Source organism: Rhinatrema bivittatum, chromosome 1 (genome assembly GCF_901001135.1).
Source record: "Rhinatrema bivittatum chromosome 1, aRhiBiv1.1, whole genome shotgun sequence".
Taxonomy (NCBI): domain Eukaryota; kingdom Metazoa; phylum Chordata; class Amphibia; order Gymnophiona; family Rhinatrematidae; genus Rhinatrema; species Rhinatrema bivittatum.
Window position 1 is genome coordinate 781,577,308 of NC_042615.1, and position 20,968 is coordinate 781,598,275.

Genomic DNA, 20,968 nt, shown 5'->3' on the forward strand with positions numbered 1-20,968 from the left:
ATTAGTTTAGATTTTAATAGGAGAAATAGAAGAACAAATTAATAAAATACCCCACTCTCCTGTGGTGATACCAAATGGTCCCTCCCCCAGTTGAGAATTCCTGAGGTGACTTTCGTGATCCCTCAGATGAGTGCCTTGGTCCAGTAGCTGTTTTCTTCAGCCAGCATGGACTTAGCTGTTTAAATAGCTGAAAGGCAGCGAGCGCAGGAAGCCAAGCACAACAGTGACAGCATATGCCCTCTACCCCCACAGCTGGAGACTGTCTCTGTACTCAGCCAGGAAAGGCTGAGCTCAGGTAAGTTTATAAAAAATAAAAGAAAGTCAGAGACAGAGTAGAGGGTTTGTGTAGGACTTCCTCCTGTCTCCGTGCTCGGTGCACCATTCTGACATTCGTTCCCCCTCCCATGGAGTTAAGGGAACTGGGCAGCCTGGTGGGTTGAGCAGTCTGAGTGGGCTAGACCCTGCTGTTAGGCTTTTTCCTATGCGCCGTGTGGTAGGTGCGGCAGCATTTTTGTGTGCTTTTCTGTGCGTTTGGCTGCCTTCTACAGGCCCATAGATGTGCACAGGTGCATCCGGCTGTGCATCCAAATCATGCGCCCAGTTTCTTTTGGGCGCACTGCCTGTGCACACATTCCCACACTTTTCGGTTGTGCGCCCAGGTTTGGCACAGTGACAGTGCGCTCAGTTTTGCAGCACATAGACTTGGGGCGCCTAACGTTTGTGTGCATACATTTTGTATTCCTAAATTTTTTCACCGTGAATCGGCTGGGCGCTCATCTTCAGTCATCTGTTAAGCGTACTGACGGACTAATGGCAACGGTGACAAAGAAGCCTAAGCGCCTTTCTCTCTGTGTTGCCTGTCATATTCGGGCATCTCAGCCTGGGTGCTCCCTCTAATATGTGTCAGCGCTGCTTAGAGGCTCAGGGTGAATTATCTTCCTCTGATTTTACTAAGCCTGGTTCTTCCCAGCCTGAGGATGGCCTGGTTAAAGACTTGTCTGGAGGAATGCCTGACCTTGGAACTCCCTTGCTGGTTCCTCAGCAGGGGACGGCAGCTCAGTGGGGCCCACACAAGTGCCTTCTGGCTTTGGTATTCATCCTTCTGCCTTTTCTTGGGTAGAATGTTTTTCAAGGATTGCAATCTTTTCTTCAGACATAGTCCTCAGCCCCGTCCAATCCTGGCAGGTCTGATCCTCAGGCGGTGACCTCTCCCTCTCCCGGTACTACGTTTAAGTGCGGAAGTACACCTTAAGCTGCAGATGTTTCTGACAGAAATCTGGAGGGCACTGATGATGAGACAGGTCCTGACTCTCTGGAGGACGGGGAAATTCCTCCGGGACTAGAACCGTATAGGACTATGTTGCGGTTCTTTCATAGAGATGAACTGCTGGCCCTGATTTCCCAGACTTTGCAGGGAGTGCCTGCTTCAGATTCCATGTCTAAGCCAAAGAAAAATCCCACTTTGGTTTCCTTGTGTAAAGTCTCTTGGTTTTTTTTCCTGTTATGGAAGCCATTCAAGAATTGATTGATCTTCAATGGGATACCCTGGAGGCAAATTTCAAAGGGGATCGGATCTTGGAAGGCCTGTATCCCCTGGATCCAGTGGTGAGAGAGCATCTGTGTTTTCCAAAAGTGGATGTGCTTGTCTGTGCCGTCTCTAATTGGACGACTATCCCAGTGGAGGGAGGAGCAGCCTTGAAGAATGTGCATGATAGGAGGATCAATAAATAAATAAATTGAGGCTTTACGCAAGCATTTGAAGCAGTGGCAATGACATTGCAGATAGCTTCCTGTTGTTCCCTGGTGGCTGTTATGCCTGTCGGTCGCAAACGGCTGTGACTGCGAGTACTCACTGCTTGTTCCACACTTCTACCCTCCCTGGATCTGCTTGCTGCACGGGCCTGCCTGCATCGCTGCTTTCCCCAGACCTCTTCGCGGAGGCATGGACACCATTACTTCCTGCTCTGACGTCGGGCCCTACTAGGCGCGCGCGCGCATCACAAGTCCCTCCTTTGAAGCCGCTTCGGCGGGAACCTCAGGGGCGTCCCCGTTTGATGATGTCATCAGACTCCTGTATTTAAGCTCCTGGTTCGCCCCCAGCAAGCTGACTTGGCAACAAGTTCTGTACGAGTCCTACGCCTGCCTCTTGTTCCTGAGATGCCGCTCCTGCCTGCTTCATGGACCCTGTCTGGCACCCGCTCCTCGGGGGTCAGTGTGCGCTCTACTGGGACTTGCTCCCTGGCCTACCCCGCTCCTCCGGCTGGCACTGCACTTCTTGGATCTCATCTGGCATCCTGCTCTATTTCTCAGCTCTCCTTGGGAACTACTGCAGCAACTTGTGAGTCCTCAGTTGGCCTTCCCCGCTCCTCGGGGTTGCGCAGTATTATTCAAGACTGTTCGCACTCCCTGCTCCTCGGGCCACGCTCACCTATTCTCAGATCATCACCCTGAGCTTCCCCACTCCTCGGGGCTTGCTCCTGGATATTCTACCATTGACAGCTGTCCCGCTCCTCAGGTCCTCTTCTCTACCCGCTACCCTCCGATCTCCAGGTGCCTGTCTACCTGAGCTGCGGGATTTGGGCTAAGGCTCACTGCCCTGAGGGTTCGTCTACACTTTCACTTCTACGCCCACTATGCTACAGCTCCACCCTTCGGGGCTGTCCTATCGGAGTATCTCCTGCTTGGTTGTTTGGGCGCCTACTGCCCCATGCTCTGTCTGGCGCCTTCTCGCACCTGTTATGGTTTTGAGGTGTTTGAGTGGATTCTTGAGTACTGCGAAGATGGCCACTCCCATGGGGAGGATCCCCGTGAGGAACCGCAGTACTAGGCTAGACTCTATACACGCAGACACAGAGAATTCGTATTTATTATACAGCTTAGTGGGTCTGCCCAGGGGTGGCAGCCGTGAGGTAACCCAGTAGAGTAGTCCAGGGGTCCTCGGCAGAGGAGACCTGTCCCACACTTCAATGATGGTAGGCTGCACTGGGTAGAAGAGAGAGTCCCGGATGTAGACTCGCAGCGCTGAAGCTGGAGGTGAGACAAGCTGACAAGGTTAGTTTACTCACTGAATAGATAGCTTTTTTGTTGAAGATCCTGGCAGGCAGAAGTAGTTGGTCTGCAGGCACCAAGGCAGGAAGAGCAGGCCCTCGAGGAGCGAGTATCCGGTATCTTAGATAGGCACCTGAAAGAAAGCATAGGGCCCCCGAGGAGCAGGTACCCAGGTTAGAGGTGAATGGCCCCGGAGGGCAGAGAGAACTTCCAGCGGCAGCAAGGAAGTGGCAAAGCAGCTTAGACCGGAGGCAATCAAATCCTTGCTAACTCAGTTTGTTAGCAAACGAAGGGCAGGCTAAATACCCGGATGGCGTGACGTCACTCAGAGGGGCCGCCCCCGAGGTTCCCACCATGATGAAGATAAAGACATGGGTGGTGTGCATGTGCGCACCCTAGGAGGCCCTCAGGAGAAACATGGCGAACACCATCGCCGTAGCTGTTCTGGGGACGCCGGAGAGTGCGGCATGATGACGCGGCAGCAGCCATCTTCCCAAGGCTTGTGGAGAGAGAAGGAAGAAAGGTGAGGCACAGAAGTTGAAGCCGTCTGAGACCGACGGACGCAACAGCACCAGACTCTCTAAGTACTGTCTACGATTCCCCTACAGGGGTCACCTCCTGGTCTCTGGGGTTCTCCCCACGACTGTGCACAGAGCTTCCTTACACTCCAACACCTCACCTCCTGATGGTGCGGACCTGTGGGGCTCCTCCCCACAGGCTGTGTCAACACGCACCTCGGGCCAAGGGTCCACACACACACACCAATCATAACAGTGGCTCGCTCTTGGTCTGCTTCTTGCTCAGGAGGTTGATGATTCTGGAGTAAGTTCCAGAGCAGTTTTGGAACCTGCTGCTGCCTTTTTAGCAGGCGCAGGCTGCGATTTGGTCCGTACCTGAGCCAGAGGAATGGCTTCGGTTATAGCGGCCAGGTATCAGTTATGGCTGCGAAACTGGTTGACTGACGCAACCTCCAAAGCTAATCTTATGAAATTGCCTTTTAAAGGCTTGCTCTTGTTTGGGAGTGAGTTGGAGAAACTGGCCAGTAAGTGGAGCAAATCCCCGGTTCCTCGGTTGCCGGAGGATAAGAAGCGGTTACTGCAGTCCTTTGGTATGAAGCCTCGTCTCAGGGGTTCCAAGTGGTTTTTGACCCTACAGAGGGTCAAGCTTTCAGAGGTCTCGGCCTTTTGGCAGGTCTCGGTCCTTTCATCCCAGTCAGCCCGTGAGGCACGGGCTTGGGTAGTGGATCTTTCCGAGCCTCACAATAAAGGTTTGCTGACCCATCCTTGGGACTGGAGGTAGGGGATGCCTCTCTCTCTTTTATCAGAGATGGGTCAAGATCACATCAGATCAGTGGGTCCTGGAAGCAATACAAGAAGGATATGCGCTGGAGTTCCGCAGTGCTCCTCGGGACGTGTTCATGGTGTCTCCCTGCCACTCCCCACAGAAGAAGCAGGCGGTGGAATCTACGTTGTCAAGGCTCCTCAGTCTGAGGGCTGCGGTTCCAGTACCTACAACTCAAGAAACCATGGGGCAATATTCCATTTATTTCGTTGTGCCCAAGAACAAGAGCTCTTTTCGTCCCACCATTTGTGGGTGACTCATTTTTGCATGGAAACATTGCACTCAGTGATACTGGCTGTGCAGTCAGGGGAATTTCTGACCTCCTTAGATTTGTCTGATGTGTACCTCCATATCCCCATTTGATTGGAACACAAATGTTTTCTGCATTTCACAGTGTTGGTGTGCCATTATCAGTTTTGGGCGCTGCCTTTTGGTCTAGCTGCCGCTCTCAGAACTTTTTCCAAGGTTATAGTGGCAGTGGCGGCAGAGTTGAGAGGATGGAATCCTAGTACACCCATATTTGGACAACTGGCTGATTCGAACTAAGTCTCTGGAATAAATCCACTTGGTGACCCTCAAGGTGTTCTCCCTGTTTCAGGAGCTTGGTTAGGTGGTGAACTTAGCTAAAAGCAGTCTTCAGCCATCTCAGTTATTGGAGTACCTGGGTGTTTGGTTTGACATGAGGCAGGGCAAAATCTTTTCTTGCCAGAAGTTCGTATTCAGATGTGTCTTTTGGTGAACACTATATGCCCGACAGTGTACTTGGTTTGATGGCGGCAACCCTGGAAGTGGTGCCATGAGTGAGAGCACATATGAGCCTTCTTCAGCACTCCCTGCTGTCTCGCTGCAACCCACAGTATCAGAACTATTCGATTCAGCTGCACTTGCCAATGGAAACCTGCTCTCACCTCCAGTGGTGATTGCAAGTTGATTATCTGGGAAAGGGAGTTTCTCTGACATCGCCAGACTGCTTGGTACTCATGAAAGATGCGAGTCTCTAGGGTTGGGGAGATTACAGTCAGGAACTAATGGCGCAAGGATGCGTGAATACAGAAGAGTCTCTCTGGAGCATCAAATGCCTGGAAGCCTGCATAGTCCGGCAGACTGCAGGGTTGAGTGGTCCAAGTAATGTCGGACAACGCAACAACAGTGACTTACATCAGTCGGCAGGGACAAACCAAGAGCCAGCAAGTGTTGCAGGAAATAAACCAACTTATGGAATGGGTGAAGAGGCATCTCCAGGAGATCTCGGTCTCTCACATTGCAGGAAAAGACAACGTAAGAGCAGAATTTCTCAGCAGAGAGAGTCTGGTCCCAGGAGAATAGGTATTGTCGAACGAGGAGTTTCAGCTGAGAATGGATCACTGAGGGGCCTTCTGTCCCTAGACCTGCTGGCAACTTCTCACAATGCAAAGGTTTCTTGATTCTTCAGTCGCAGGAGAGATCCGAGTTCCTTGGATATCAATGCTCTTGAGCAGGTCTGGCCAGAAGACAAACTGTTGTATGCCTTTCCCCAGTGGCCCATGTTGGGCAGAATAGTTTGCAGGATTGAAGACCACAGGGGGATGGTGCTCTTGGTGGCACTGGATTGGCCTAGAAGACCATGGTATGCAGATCTGCAAAGACTCCTGGTAGAAACGCCCCTTTTTCTTTCACCACAAAAGAATCTGTTGCAGCAGGGTCCTGTCCTTCATGAAGATCTGACTTGGTTATGTCTTACGGTATGGCTCTTAAGAAGACTTGTTGTTGAAGCATGGATATTCTTCTGCAGTGAGTGCCACCTTGGTACGAGCTTGAAAGCTCTCCACTTCCTTAGCCTATATGTGGTTTGATGAGTGTTTGAGGCTTGGTATGAGGATCAAGGTGTTCTTCCTCGTGCAGTTAAGATCCTGCTCATTTTGGAATTTTTGCAGGATAATTTAAATAAAGGGTTGGCCCTTAATTCCTTGAAGGTACAGATTGTGGCTTTTGCCTGTTTCAGGGGCCAGGTGAATGGTTAATCCTTATCGTCTCATCCTGTTGTGGACCATTTCTTGAAGGGAGTGAAACATCTTCTTCCTCCCTTTTGGTTACTGGTTCCCTTGTGAAGTCTTAGCCTGGAGTTGGGCTTCTTGGCGGGCCCTATATTTTGATTGCTACGTAGCCTTTCCTTGCTGTTATTGAAAACAATGTTTCTGGTGGCAATATGTTCTGTGCATCGAATTTCTGAGCTGCAGGCCTTGTCTTGCTGGGAGCCGTTCCTATGGATAACTCCAGGAGCGATACAGATGACTACTGTTCTGTCATTCTTGCCTAAAGTGGGCTCGGATTTTCACTTGAATCAGTCCATTTCTTGCTGTCCTTGGATAAGGAAAGAGATGCAGAAGAATATCGCCTGTTGTGTCAAGAGACATGTCGTGAGATATCTGAAAGTTTCTAAACCTTTCCGAAAGACGAATCGTCTGTTTGTCCTTCATGGTGGAGGAAAACAGGGTGAACCAGCTTTGCAGGCTACAATAGGTCGCTGGATTAAGGAAGTGGTCAGGCCGTGGATGCTGAAAAGCCATTGCCTACTCAGGGCTCAGGTAGTGTCATGGTCAGAGGTTAGATTGTTGTCTCTCATCAACATTTGCTGAACTGCGACGTGGTCTTCCTTACACACCTATTCCAGGTATTATCGACTAGATGTGCAGGCCCAGGAGGACGCAGCCTTTGCATGTGCAGTGTTGACTGGACCGCGGGCAGCCTCCTACCCTATTCAGAAGTAGCTTGGATATAACCCTCTGGTCCTGAATCCATTTATCCATATGCTAGGAAATGAGAATTACTACTTACCTGATAGATGGATAGATGGATTCAGCTTCCTACCCTTGGCTGCCGAATGATTGTGTGATGGTGCTTCTGTCTGGTTATGTGTTCCAGGGGATTACTGGCAAGTGTTCATCCAGTCCCTAGACTAGTGTTAATGTGCTTCTTGCCTGAGCTCAGTGTTTTATTTTGATGTTTGTAAAGCTTATTTATGAGCAAAATTCGCTCATTGTGAGTGGCTGTTTCTCTCTCACCCCATTGATGACTCTTCACCTTACACATGTATTCTCCCATTTTCATCGGAAGCCTATGCAGTCCGTCAATCCATTGTCAACAATTGGCATGTCTTACAGATACAAGAGGTGTTTCAGTCTCTCCCACGGATCACTTTTTCCAGAGCTTCTAATTTGAGAAACATTTTGGTTCATTCTGATTCTTCCAGCTCTTCAGCACAACACAGTGGTGTGAGCGGATCTCATCAACCCTGTAATAACTGCTCTATATGTACAGTTTCTATGTCAGTCACAAACAAAATTGTTCTAAAGACAGGCTATACCATTTTTTTAAAGTATATAACCTCTTGCCTGTCCACAAAGGTCATCTATTTGATTCGCTGTCCCTGTGATCTGTTATATATCGGAAAGACCAAGCGTCTTTTGAAGACTCGGATGATCAAGCATTGCTCTAACATCAAGCATTCCTGGGTTGACAAACCCCAGGTATCACATTGTATTTCATTTGGACATCGGTTTGAAGACCTTTCTTTTTGCACTATCAACCATGTACCTGAACATTGGTGCGGCGGCGATCGAGAATTACAGCTTTTAAAATCTGAGAAGCGATGGATATATAGGCTTGGCACCGTCAGTCCTATGGGTCTCAATACAGATCTTGATTTACATATGTTTTTGGGATGAAGGTCTTTTCGTATATGATTTTGATCTTTCTGAAAGCCTGTTTGATTTGCGATTTGCTCATGTATAATTTGCATTTCAGTGACATCACAGTCTGACATCGTGCTTTTCTGGGTATTTAATGAGACGTTTACGTCAGCCTCGTTTCCTCTTTTCCTGTGAAGAAGACAGTAGAGATGCTGAGTCCATTTTGAGATGGTAGCCTTTGGTGTCAAGATAAGTACTTGTTTCTTTTATTATCTATAATATCCCACTAAAAACAGGCTTCTTTTACATTTTTAGGCAAAGACTCTTGTGATATATCATTTCTTATATGCCCCTGATGAAGCATTACCGCAAAACACCGGCTGTGTAGGGCTGTGTTTATTAACAACAGCAAAGAGACTGCTGCCTAAAGTTTCTTCATGGATCAGAGCTGAAGTTAAATGTTTATATAGACTTTTAATGAAAAGATAAAAATAAGACAACAAAACATTTTTTGAGATTTAATAAAATTCAAACATTTTTGATAGTGATGGTGAATGATTAAAAGACCAGTTGGGTTCTTTTTCAGAAATCACAATGTCAGGCTTGCTGACACCTTCACTTAGGCTATATTTAATATATTTTTGTGGTTTTCCTCATTGTTTACAGGCAATGTTTACCCCAATATTGACTGGATAAATGTAACACCAGGACATGCTAGAGAGGTAAAGTTCCTGGATTAATAAATGACAATTTTATGGAGCAAATGGTTCAGGAACTGATGAGATAGGGAGCTATTTTAGATCTAATTCTTAGTGGAATGCAGGATTTGGTGAAAGAGGTAATGGTGATGGGGGCCACTTGGCAATAGTGATCATAACATGATCACATTTGAATTAATGACTGGAAGGGGGACAATAAGTAAATCTACAGCTTTAACATTAAACTTCAAAAGGGAAACTTTGATAAAATGAGAAAAATAGAAAAAAAATTAAAGCTGCAGCTACAAAGATGTGGACATTGTTAAAAAAATACCATCTTAGAAGGGCAGTCCAGATGTCTTCCATGCATTAAGAAAGGTGGACAGAAGGCCAAACGATTACAGGCATGGTTAAAAGGTAAGATGAAAGAGGCTATTTTAAGACAAAATATTTTCCTTCAAAAATTGGAAGAATCCATCTGAAGAAAATTGGAAAAAGCATAAGCATTGGCAAGTTAAATGTAAAATATTGATAAGAAAGGAAGCCTGCGAGGGAGTCGATTGGACTGTGTTGTGGGTGTGACACTTGGACCGAGGAGGAGTTGGCTTAACCTGCAGAAAGAAACCCTGCAGGTCTTCACCATCGGCTGGTGGAGTTGGCAGTGGCAGAGGCCCAATTGGAGCTTCACCTATACCAGCTCTTGTTCCCCTTAGGTTGAGCCTTTGGATGCTGGGGATGGCAGGACTGAGGCGCAGGCCTCTGTTGACGAGGTGGAGATCCATTGGGATGTTCAAATCAGAGGCCAGGGTCCAGGATAAGCAGAGCAGTAGCATAATCAAAGACAGAGAGTGTCAGAGCAGGCGGAGTTCAGGTTTGGTGTAAGGTCAGGTGGTGGTCAGTAGCAGGCAGAATTTAGTTGTAGTTGAAAGTCAAACAAGCCAATGTCAGAATCAGAGATCCGTCCAAAGGAAGATGGGATGGATAGGCAGACAGAGAGGCGAGGAACTGCACAGGTGGGCAGGAGAAGACATTGAAGAACTGAAGACTAATCACAGGATGAAGGCAAAGAACTCAGGGAAGAAGACCAAGAACTGTCAAGACAAGACCAGGGTTGCAGGAACGAAGACCAGAAACATAGGAACAAAGACCAGGAATTTGGAGTGGCAACTAACACTACACAGAGTAGTCGATATATTGCCGAGGCAAGGAAGTACTGCCGAAGTGGCTTTTTTTAGGCCCCTGCTGGTATTTTTCCCACCATGAGCCCATTAAGAAGGATTTTGTTGGGCGTGCATGTGCACTATGAAGGGCTCAAGGATGCAGAAGCATTGGAGGCAGGCTGGGCACATCGATCAGCCCCGTGACCAGCATCAGAGGCAGCTATTTCAGGCTCGGGACTGGAGGCAAGTATGGTGGTTCACGGCCCTGCCCTGTGAACTGCTGAACCTAACAGTCCATTAGATTGAGGGATTAAAAGGGCACTTAGGGAAGATAGGCTATTACGAATGTTGTGTCTGTCGGTCCTCGATGGCTTCGCCCCGTTTGCCTCACCTTATTCACGGCTCCTCCCGCTTACCTGGCAAGATGGCTACCGCCGCGTCTACAAGCCGACCTCTCTGGCGTCCCCGGAATGGCTATGGTGCAGCCTCCCGCCATTGCTCCTCCCAGGTACCTACTAGGGTGCGCGTGCGTGCAACCCACGTCTTTGTACCACTTTTGGGGCGAACCTTGAGGGCGTTCGCTCATGCTGACGTCACGCCATCTGGGTATATTACCTTCACTAATTTGCTAACTTGTTGAGTTAGCAAGGACTCGAATCCGTTCTTGTCTACGCTACTCTGCCGCTTCCGTGCTGCCGCAGGAAGCTCTCTTTCTGCCCTTTGGGGTAACTGCTAACCTGGGTACCCACTCCTCGGGGGCCCTCTGCTTTATTTTAGGTGCCTTACAGGGAACAAGTACTCGCTCCTCGAGGGCCTACTCTCCCTGCCTTGGTGCCTGTACCTTCTACAACATACCTGGTGGAATCGCATATCAACAGCAAACACCTAGTGAGTACTCTAACTCTCAGTCTATTTCATCCACAGTATCTCCTCGCTGGGAGACCTGCTGCGGAACCTCCTGACGTCATCAAGGAGAGAAGGGCTCCCTCTGCCGAGGACCCTGAGACTGCAACTTCTAGACTGCCTCACTACTGCCACCTCTGGTGGTTCTCTTCAAGCTGTCTAATAAAAGAACTCTTGTGTTTGTGTGATATGAGTCTAGCCCAGTGCTGTGGCTCCTCACGGGGCTCCTCCCTGTGGGCGTGGTCACCTCCACAGCACCCAAGGATCCACCCAAACACACGTAACCATAACAGGTATATACCCCAGGGTTCTGAAAGAACTAAAAAATGAAATTTCAGACATATTACATGTAATTTGTAACCTATCGTTAAAATCATTTGTAGTACCTGAAAACAGGAAAGTGGCCAATGTAACCCTAATATTTAAAAAGGGCTCCAGAGGTGATCTGAGAAACTATAGACCGATGAGCCTGACTTCAGTGCTGGGAAAAATCGTGGAAAATGTTATAAAGAATAAAATTATAAAACATTTAAATAGACATAGCTTAATGGGACATAGCTGGCATGGATTTACCCAAGGGAAGCCTTGCCTCATAAATCTGCTACATTTTTTGAAGGTGTTAATAAACATGTAGATAAAGGTGAACCAGTAGATGCAGTGTACTTGGATTTTCAGAAGGTATTTGACAAAGTCCCTCATGAGAGGCTTTGTTATGGGCCCCGGAGTCCGGGAAACCCACCTAGAGAGTGGCACAGGACTGCAAGGCAGGACTTGGGACAAGACAAGGACCAGTCTACCACCTAGCCAATACCCTCACCAGCAGGTTGAGCCCTTAGGTTCTGGGTGCCAGTGGGTCTCTGCGGCAGCAGTACATCATAGTGGTGATTCCACACAGGCAGGAACACAACTAGGAACAGCAAGGCTTGGACATGGCAGGCAGGCTTGGCAGGCAGACAAATCAGGCAGGCTGGATACTAAGCAGGATCTGGAACTAGACATAAGAAGAGTGAGACAAGGCAAGGACAAGACTTTGGTACAGATAGGACTAGATAGGATACTGGAACTGTTAGGGTTGTGGACCCTTGGGCCGGCTGAGACTGCAGGTGTAGTACTGTGGGAACCCACAGTAGGTGTCGCAGCCGGGAGGAGGCGCTGAAGAGGTGTTCCGAAGAAGGCTTCACCACTGGAAGCCCGAGGTCCCCCCAGGGGGAGCCCGTAGGGACCCGGGCCTCTTGGACTTAGGTGTGACCCTATGCGACCAAGGATCAAAGAAGCGGCCGAAGAGATGGTCGATGGGAACGGATGGGCCCTGGAGGCTAGAAGAGTCTTCACCCTTGGAAGCCTGCGGCTCCCCTGGGAGGAGCCCGTGAGGGCCCGAGCTGCTGGGACTTAGGAGAAACCTCCGGGAAAGCAAGTACCTGAAGACAACGAGGAAGCTGAAGAAGGAGTCTATGGACAAAGCAGGATCAGAAGCCAGAAGTCAGAAGTCCGAAGCCCGAAGCCAAACCAGGGGCAGAAGCTGAAGTCGGAGTTGGTGGACGAAGCAGGGTCAGAAGCCAGAAGTCAGAAGTACAAGCCAAGACAGCCCGGGCGTCCAGAGACAGCAACTAGCAACTCCTAAGAGTGGACCTTGTTGCAAAGCAAAGCTTAGGGCCAGCTGCAGGGCCCTGCAACGTCTGACATCATCTTAGGGCTGGGTTCAGTTTTCCCGCGCTGGCCCCTTTAAATGACGAGCCTCCGCGTGTGCGTACCTAGGGGGCGGGGCCAGCGTCCAAGGATTGGCGGCATCTCCCTCGCAGAGGGAAAGACGTTAGCAGGAGCCAGGTCGGGCCTACATGGCCAGAGGAGGCCTCCCAGCAGCCCGGGCCGGCCCAGAGGTAGGTGGAGGGACCGGGGCACGGCCCGAGACCGTAACAGGAACAAACAAGGCAGACTAGGGCAGGACTTAGACAAGGCAGACAAAGGAAACACCGAACAAAGAACATATAAGCTCAAAGGCAGCAAGGCTTGGAACAGACAGAACAGACCCGAATGTCCAAGGTAGGATACAAGAGAGAATAGGCTAGATGGCCTCAAGACAGGAAACAAGGCAGGATAAGCTTGAGGTCCTCATGGCAAGGCAAGGTAGACGGCCCATAGGCCACAAGGCAAGGCAAGGCAGAACGCCTGCAGGCCACAAGGCAAGGCAAGGTAGAAGAAGACAGTACAGCCCCTGGAGCTCTAAGAAACTTCACACCCTGCCTTAGCAGTAAGAATGACTGTGACTTGCAGAGCTGCAAGAAGCAACATCCATTTCCCACTCCCAGAAGTCAGGAGGAGCGCAACCTGTGAAATAGCATTGGTTGCCTCCACCCCTTCTGCATTTAGGAAGAGTGTCCCGTGGATTTAAAAAAGGGCCTCTCACCCTGCCCCAGTAGACAAAAGAAGCACTACCTGCAGAAAGAGAGAGAAAGAAGGAGCATGTGTGTGTGTGTATGAGACATTAAGCATGTGAGAGAGAGAGTGAACGAGCATGTGTGTGTGTGAGAGAGAGACAGCATAGGAGCATGTTGTGTGTGAACATGTGAGAAAGCGAACGGGCATGTGTGTGTCTGCATGATTGAGCATGTGAGAGTGAATGGGCATGTGTGTATATGATTGAGCATGTGTGAGAGAGAGCAAAAGCATGTGTGTGTGTTATGAATGAGTATGTGAGAGTGAATGAACACATGATTGAGCATGTGAGAGCGAATGGGCATGTGTGTATATGATTGAGCATGTGTTGAGAGAGAGCAAAAACGTGTGTGTGTGTGTGTATGAATGAGTATGTGAGAGTGAATGAACACATGATTGAGCATGAGAGAGCGAATGGGCATGTGTGTATATGATTGAGCATGTGTGAGAGAGAGCAAAAGCGTGTGTGTGTGTGTATGAATGAGTATGTGAGAGTGAATGAACACATGATTGAGCATGAGAGAGCGAATGGGCATGTGTGTATATGATTGAGCATGTGTGAGAGAGAGCAAAAGCGTGTGTGTGTGTGTGTATGAATGAGTATGTGAGAGTGAATGAGCACATGACTGAGCATGTGAGAAAGTGAATGAGCTTGTGTATGTATGTATAATTGAGCATGTGAGAGTGTTAGGATTCTGTGATGTCAGAAGGGGTATGAACCCTGGGCCGAAGTGAGAGATGGTACTGCCCATGGGGAGGAGCCCCGTGAGCCTCACTGTTGGGAGGCTAGGTCTCAGCAGAGGAAGGCACGAAAAGAATAGAGTCTTTATTAAAGAGATAGAAGCACTACCCGTGGAGCAAGGGGTGCCAGGAGAGAGAGAGAATCCACACAGACCCCGTGACACAGGCTCGATGAGATAGGTAGTGCCTGAAGGAATACCTCCGTAGTGCTGGTAGTTGTCCGTGAAGCGAATATACTGGAAAGGTCCGCGAAGCGGGGTTCGCTGAAGAGACCTTGAAGGAGATGGTAGTGGCCCGCGGGGCGGGGTACACCAATGATGACCTTGGTAATGATGGTAACCTGCAGAGTAGGAAATGCAGATGAAGCCCTCAGGAGAGGTGACAGCGGTCCGTAGAGAGAGGAGCACAGTTGAGGCCCTAGATGGAAGTGGTAATGGCCCGCAGCGCGGAGTACACCGGTGAGGGTCCTCGGTCGGCCTGGTAGTGGTCCGCAAGGCGGGGTGCGCCGTGAGGTCCTCAATAGCGTGGTAAAGATCCGTAGAGCAGGCACTTCTGACGGAGCTCTCTGTAGTGATGGTAATGGCCCGCAGCGCGGGGTACACCCGATAGGCACTTGGTAGATAGAAAGTGATCCTCAGGGCGGAGTACTTGTTGCGACCGTCGCTGCCCGACGTCTCCACTCCTCCCACCTTACCTCTTTGGCGACTCCCTCTTTGGTTGATGGAAGTTTGGCTGCCGCGGCATCATCTTGCCGACCTCCTCCGGTGTCCCCGAACCGGCTAGATGCTGCCTTCCGCCATGTTCTCCTGAGGCCTAAGGGTGCGCGTGCGGCGCGGCCTCGACTCAAGTACCAGCTGTGGTGTGAACCTCAGGGGCGTCCCCCTGAGATGACGTCATCATCACCAGATATTTAAGGTCTCTTGTTTTGCTAGCTAATCGAGTTAGCAAAGGGTTTCCTACCTAGCTGCCTCCAGGTATCGCTGCGGATGGGATTCACTCTCCTCTTACCTTGCTACTCTGCCTCCTCGGACTTTACCAGGGGTACCCGCTCCTCGGGGGCCTCGCTTTCTCTTTTGCTTTTCAGGTCGCAGTCTGGAACCGGTACTCGCTCCTCAAGGGCCCATGTTCCCGGACCTGCTACTGAATATAACTTCTGCCAGGAAGTCATTGCTGCCTATAACACCAGTGAGTTACCATTTCTCTCTCAGAGCTTTCCCTGGAACCAGGTACTCGCTCCTCGAGGGTCTACTTCATTCCAGCTCCTGGGCTGTTCCAAGAGACTATTGTGTGAGTGTTACCATCAAGGTTCTGAGGCCGCTGTTTTATTTTACAAATATTATGCTTAATATGAACTGTTGTGGCGCTCACTCCCTGAGTAGCCTGATTCCTATGTATTTCCTATCTGCGCTCACAGTTCCTATTTCTCCATCCCCACCACCCTGTTTTATGTAATTTCCAATCTTTACGTTTTTGATGTAAACCGATATGATGTCCCTACTAATATCGGTATAGAAATTCAAATAAATAAATAAGGTTCTGTTCCTGAACTCTGCATAATCTGCCTACTCACTATCTCAGTTTCTCTACAGCTCAGCCATCCTGGGATCGCTGTTCCAGTACCTGAGGGACTACAGCCCAGCCGGGCTCTTCCAGCTCACTACTGCCACCTCTGATGGTTCTCTAAAATAGTTTAATAAAAGAACTAGTGTATGTCTGTCTCCCAACTCTGAGCCTGACAGGTGGACCCTCTCGGGATCTTCCCCCGTGGGTGTGGTCATCTGCCACCAGCCCAAGGATCCACCCACAATTATCACAAATACTAACAGTACTCACAAGGAGTGAGTCGGTTCCAGGAAGCCCCGAGGAATGGAGCAGACAGAGTTCCAGGTGTCAGGCCCTCCGAGGGCCACATTGGAACTGGAACTGGAACGTAGGGTCCTCAGGAAGCGAGGCGGAAATAGCAAGGATGCAACTCTTTGCCAAATCATCTTTGGAGAGGGCCAGTAGGTTTAAATATCCAGAGATCCTGACATCATCTGGAAGGGACGCCCCCGAGGTTCCCGCCATGACGTGCATAAGACTGGCCTGTGTGCGCTCACGCGTGCCTAGAGAGATCAGAGGGCAAGATGGCGGTTGGCGTCGTCCGTGCCGACCCGGGAGGCCTGGAAGCGGTAGGCAGGTCGTAGGTAGCTAGCGGATGCTGCCAATCTACCCCATGGAGTTAGGGAGGTGAAGAAAGAGGTGAGCAGAAGTAGTCGCAGCCGTCTGTGACCGATGGGAGTAACAGAGAGAGAATGAATAAGCATGGGTATGTGTTTATGACTGAGCACGTGAGAGAAGTGAACGAGCATGTGTTTGTATGATTGAGCATGTGAAAGAGAGCACAAGCAAGGGTGTATGTGTGCATGATTGAGTATGTACAAAGCGAACGAGCATGTGTCTGTGTGTATAATTGAGTATGTGAGTGTGTGTGTGTGTGTGTGTGTGTGTGTGTGAATGACTGAGCATGTGAGAGAGAGTGAATGAGTGCCACAAACCCGCCCTTCTCCCTCATCCTGCTAATCCATGACAATTTCAGGGCATTTAGAATCAAACGTTCCCAGGTATGGAATGCAGGAGATTTATTAATCCTTATTAGTTTTAATGATTGGATGTTATTTGATGTATCTGCTGTTTTGGAGTATTTTATTGCCATTTGGAAAGGTTTTATGAGTTTTTAATTAATGGATGCAGTTCTATTTGTCAGCTGTTTTGAAATATTTTTTTATTAGTATGATTTTACTATTATGATTGTTTTGTATTTCTTGATTTTGTTAGATTTTTTTTATGAGAACAGGTGATGTTTCTGTTTTTCTTTTGTTGCACTGCATACAGATTCTTGCTTTTTTGCAGTTTCCATTTCAGTTTTTGTTTGCACATTTCTATTTATACTTTATGGTCTCTTTATTCTGTATTTAGTAAGGGTCTGTCTATGTTCTGTACATGTGATAGATGTTGTGCGTCCGGCTGCGTGGGTGCCTGTGACCAGGCCTGCTCACCTGGCATTGCCGTCCACAAGCGCAGGCTTACCCGCCAGCCGCTAACCCCCAGAGTCCCTGTCGCTCTCTGCGGCCTCCCTTGGCATCCCCATCTCCTCAGGCCTCACAGCGGAGCTCCCGTCGGGGCTCCGCATCCTCGGCCGGCTCATCCCCGCCCCTAGGCGCACGCGCAGCTGACCTCATCCTTTCAAGTGAATAAGAAAGGATACAGCTGTTGAAGGGAAAGTCAAGGGGCCAGATAGCTGGAGATGGTAAAAGGAGCAACTCAATGAGGGGGCGAGGGAGGAATGAGAGGGGGAATAGAGGGGGAGAGGTAGTGAGGTGTAGGATTGGCACAGAGAACTGGGAGTGGAGAAGGGGGTTGAAATCTAGATGAGTGGATAGAGAGGCAGAGATAAAGAGAATGAAGAAAAAGGAGAAGAAAAGGGAAAGATCAATATTAGACAGAGGTATAGGGGATAAACTGAAGAAGATAGGAGGAGAGAGATGAAAAGGAAAATGAACAAGAGACACTGTAAAGGAGTTAGGAGACCAAGATGAGGAAAAAAGTGTAAAGAATGAGGACCAAACTGATTGGAAAAATAAAATGTCAAGATAGCAGGGGTACATAAAAGCATTTTATATTCAGTTTAGTGAATGGAATATGTCAGCTTTGGGAATGTGCAGCTCATCATATCTTTATTTTGCACGATACAGGAGAAAATTGTTGTGTGCATGGACCCTTGTGCTGAGGTGGAATTGGCACGACCTGCATCTGTGGGCAGATGGAAATGACGGGAGTAGAGGCCCTACTGGAGCTTCACCAATACCAGCCCAAGTTCCCCTTAGGTTGAGCCTTTGGGTGCCAGGGTTGGCTGGACTTAGGCACGGGCCTCTGCAAGAGTGGAGATCCGATGAAGAGGATAAGACGCAGGCCAGGGTCCAGCGCAAATGGAATGCAGGTGGAGTCAAACTGGAGTCCAGGCAGTGGTCAGTGGCAGGCGACAGTCAATCAAGAGTCGGTGTTCGGGCAGTGGTCAGTGGCAGGTGGAGGTCAATCAGAGTCATTGTTCAGGCAGAGTCAAAGCCAGAAGATCTGTCCAAGGAACCGGGGGAATGGAGAGATGGACAGGAGGCGAGGAGCAACACCAGTAAGAGCGGAGACACAGAGCACTGACCACGTAGGAGACAAGGAACTAAAGACTGACCACGAAGAAGAAAAGGAACTGGAGAAACATGGACCAGACTGCCAACACAGGAACCAGGAACAAAATCAGGAACAACGAAGCTCAGGCAAATCACTACTTCCAGGAAGTCAACCTATTACAAGGTGCCGGAGGACTGTCCTAGATGGCCTTATATAGTGTGGAGGCTATGATGTCATCAAGAGGAGCCTCTGCTGGATTCCTGCTGCTGGCCCTTTAAATTGCACAAGGTCAGCATGCGCGTGCCCTAAGAGGAGTAGGGCCAGTGGCGGTGGCATCCTGCCGTGAGTGCTGCGCGGCCTGCTGGCGCGTTAGAGGAGGGAGGCCGGCGCCAGGGCATCTCCGGGTTTTGGGGGTGAAGGTATGTGTGACAGCTCGTGGGAGGGCTCTGCGAGCTGCCGAACGCAACAGAACTGTGTTTCTATTTCTTTGGATTTGCATGGCATGCAGAGTCTGGCTTCTGGGGTTTTCAGTTCAGTTTTTGAATGAAGGTTCATGGCGTCAGGATCCCCGTAGTGCGTCCGATTGAGCTGTAAGCCGAAAGGAACAGGAGGAAACTACTGTTGTAAAATAAACAGGAAAATTAAAACCCCCTACATTTAATAGAGTTTCCCAGCTTGTGTAGTTGTGTGTTGTGTTCAGGGTGAGGGCACACATTTTCACTTAGCCATAGGTGCCAAATGGTCTGGCTTTGGCTCTGGGTCATGGAGCCAGAAGTGACACCATGAGAAGAGAAGAAGCTTCTGGCAAGACAGGGTTACATAGTGCTGGGACTTGGGCATGGAGAGCAGTGAGCAGTAACTTGACAGGACTAGTGATGAGGTTCACTGAGGGCCTCTGCAGCTGGGAAGGCATCAGGGAGGTAGGATAAGGCTGTGTAGCAGACAAAATCCTAACAGGTTTCTAAGAAAACTAAAAAGTCATGGGATAGGAGTCGATGTCCTTTTGTGGATTGCAGACTGGTTAAAACACACTGGAAAAAGGTAAACAGTGGAATGCCTCAGGTATCTGCACTTGGACCAGTACTTTTTAATATATTTATAAATGATCTGAAAAGGGGTAACAACGAGTGAGGTAGTGAGATTTTCAGATGACAAAAAATTTTCAGAGTAGTTAAATCACATGCAGATTGTGATAAATTGCAGGAGACCTTGTGAGACTGGAGATTGGGTGTCCATAAGGCAGATGAAATATAACATGGACAAGTGCAAGGTGATGCATATAGGGAAAAATAACCCTTGTGTAGTTACACAATGTTAGGTTCTATCTTAGGAGTTACCACCCAGGAAAGAGAGCTAGGCATCTTAGTGGATAATACATTGAAATCTTTGGCTCAGTGTGCTGTGGCAGTCAAAAAAGCAGAGTGTTAAGAATTATTAGGAAGGGAATGGCAAATAAAATGGTGGATGTAATAATGCCTCTCTATCACACCATGGTGAGACCGCATCTTGAATACTGTGTGCACTTCTGGTCGCCGCATGTCAAAAAAGATATAGTTGCACTGAAGAAAGTACAGAGAAGAGCGACCAAAATGATAAAGGGATGGAACATCTCCCTTATGAGGAAAGGCTGAAGAGGTTGGGGCTGTCCAGTTTGGAGAAGAGATGGCTGAGGGGGGATATGATTAGGGTTGCCAACTTTTCCATAGACCAGGACTGGACACGTGAGGTCCGGGGCTGGGGTGAGGGAATGGTACCCCCTTCATTTGCATACATTTTAGATCCTGCCAGTGAACTACCTAAACAGTGTATCTAAGTATCTGCAGAACCACTGAGAGCTGAGGGCTGTGCTGTGCACCACCGCCTCTCCCTATGTTGTCCAATCACAGCATGGGAAAGGAGGCAGGGAAACAGTACAGCTCTTCTCTGATAGGTTCTGACCTGCCTTTCTCTTCTTCTAACTAAGAGGCAGCGGGAAAAAGGAGAATCCACCTGCAAAACCAGACATTTGGCGTCCAGTCGGTACTTCTGACTAGACACTGTAGAGTAGAGAATGCCTGAAAACCTGGATATCCGGTCCAAAACTGGACAGTTGGCAACCCTAGATATCATAAAGGTCTACAAAATCATGAAAAGATGTGAACTGGTAAATGTGAATTGATTATTTACTGTTTTCGATAATACAATGATTAGGGGGCTCTCCATGAAGTTAGCAAATAACACATTTAAAACAAATCGGAGAAAATTGCCAGGTATTTGTGCCTTGGATTGGCAACTGTTGGAAACAGGATACTGGGCTTGATGGGCCCTCGGTGTAACACAGTATGGCATATCTTATGTTCCTATGTATAAGGTTTTGTCTGAAGCAATTAGGTCTGTGCATGGCCTAACACAATTTAGGTGTCTGTTAGCTCTCTTAGATGCCACTTCATGCCAATTTGGATGTCTGTAGATTTTCACAGGCACAACTGTGGTTCAGGTATCCATTTAGTTCCACAGGTCACAGTTTGCTTTGGTCCCTTTTTGCCTTTAAACACCACTCAAATGTCTATTTACTCTCACAGGAACAGGCAAAATTTGCTATGGTTCCCCTACACTATCAGTCTAATAGTGTGAAGCAAAATGGCGGACACGTCCTAGTCTAAATGACAAGAGGTGAATGGCACCTTATAGACTAACATCTAATTTTATTCCCCCCTGTGAATATTTGATTCTTATCTATATGCTCTTGTTAATTTTCAATGTTTAATTTATTCCCATGCTCCCACCCCCCCCTTCCTTATCAGTTCCATGTTTTCTGTAAAGCTTGTTGCTG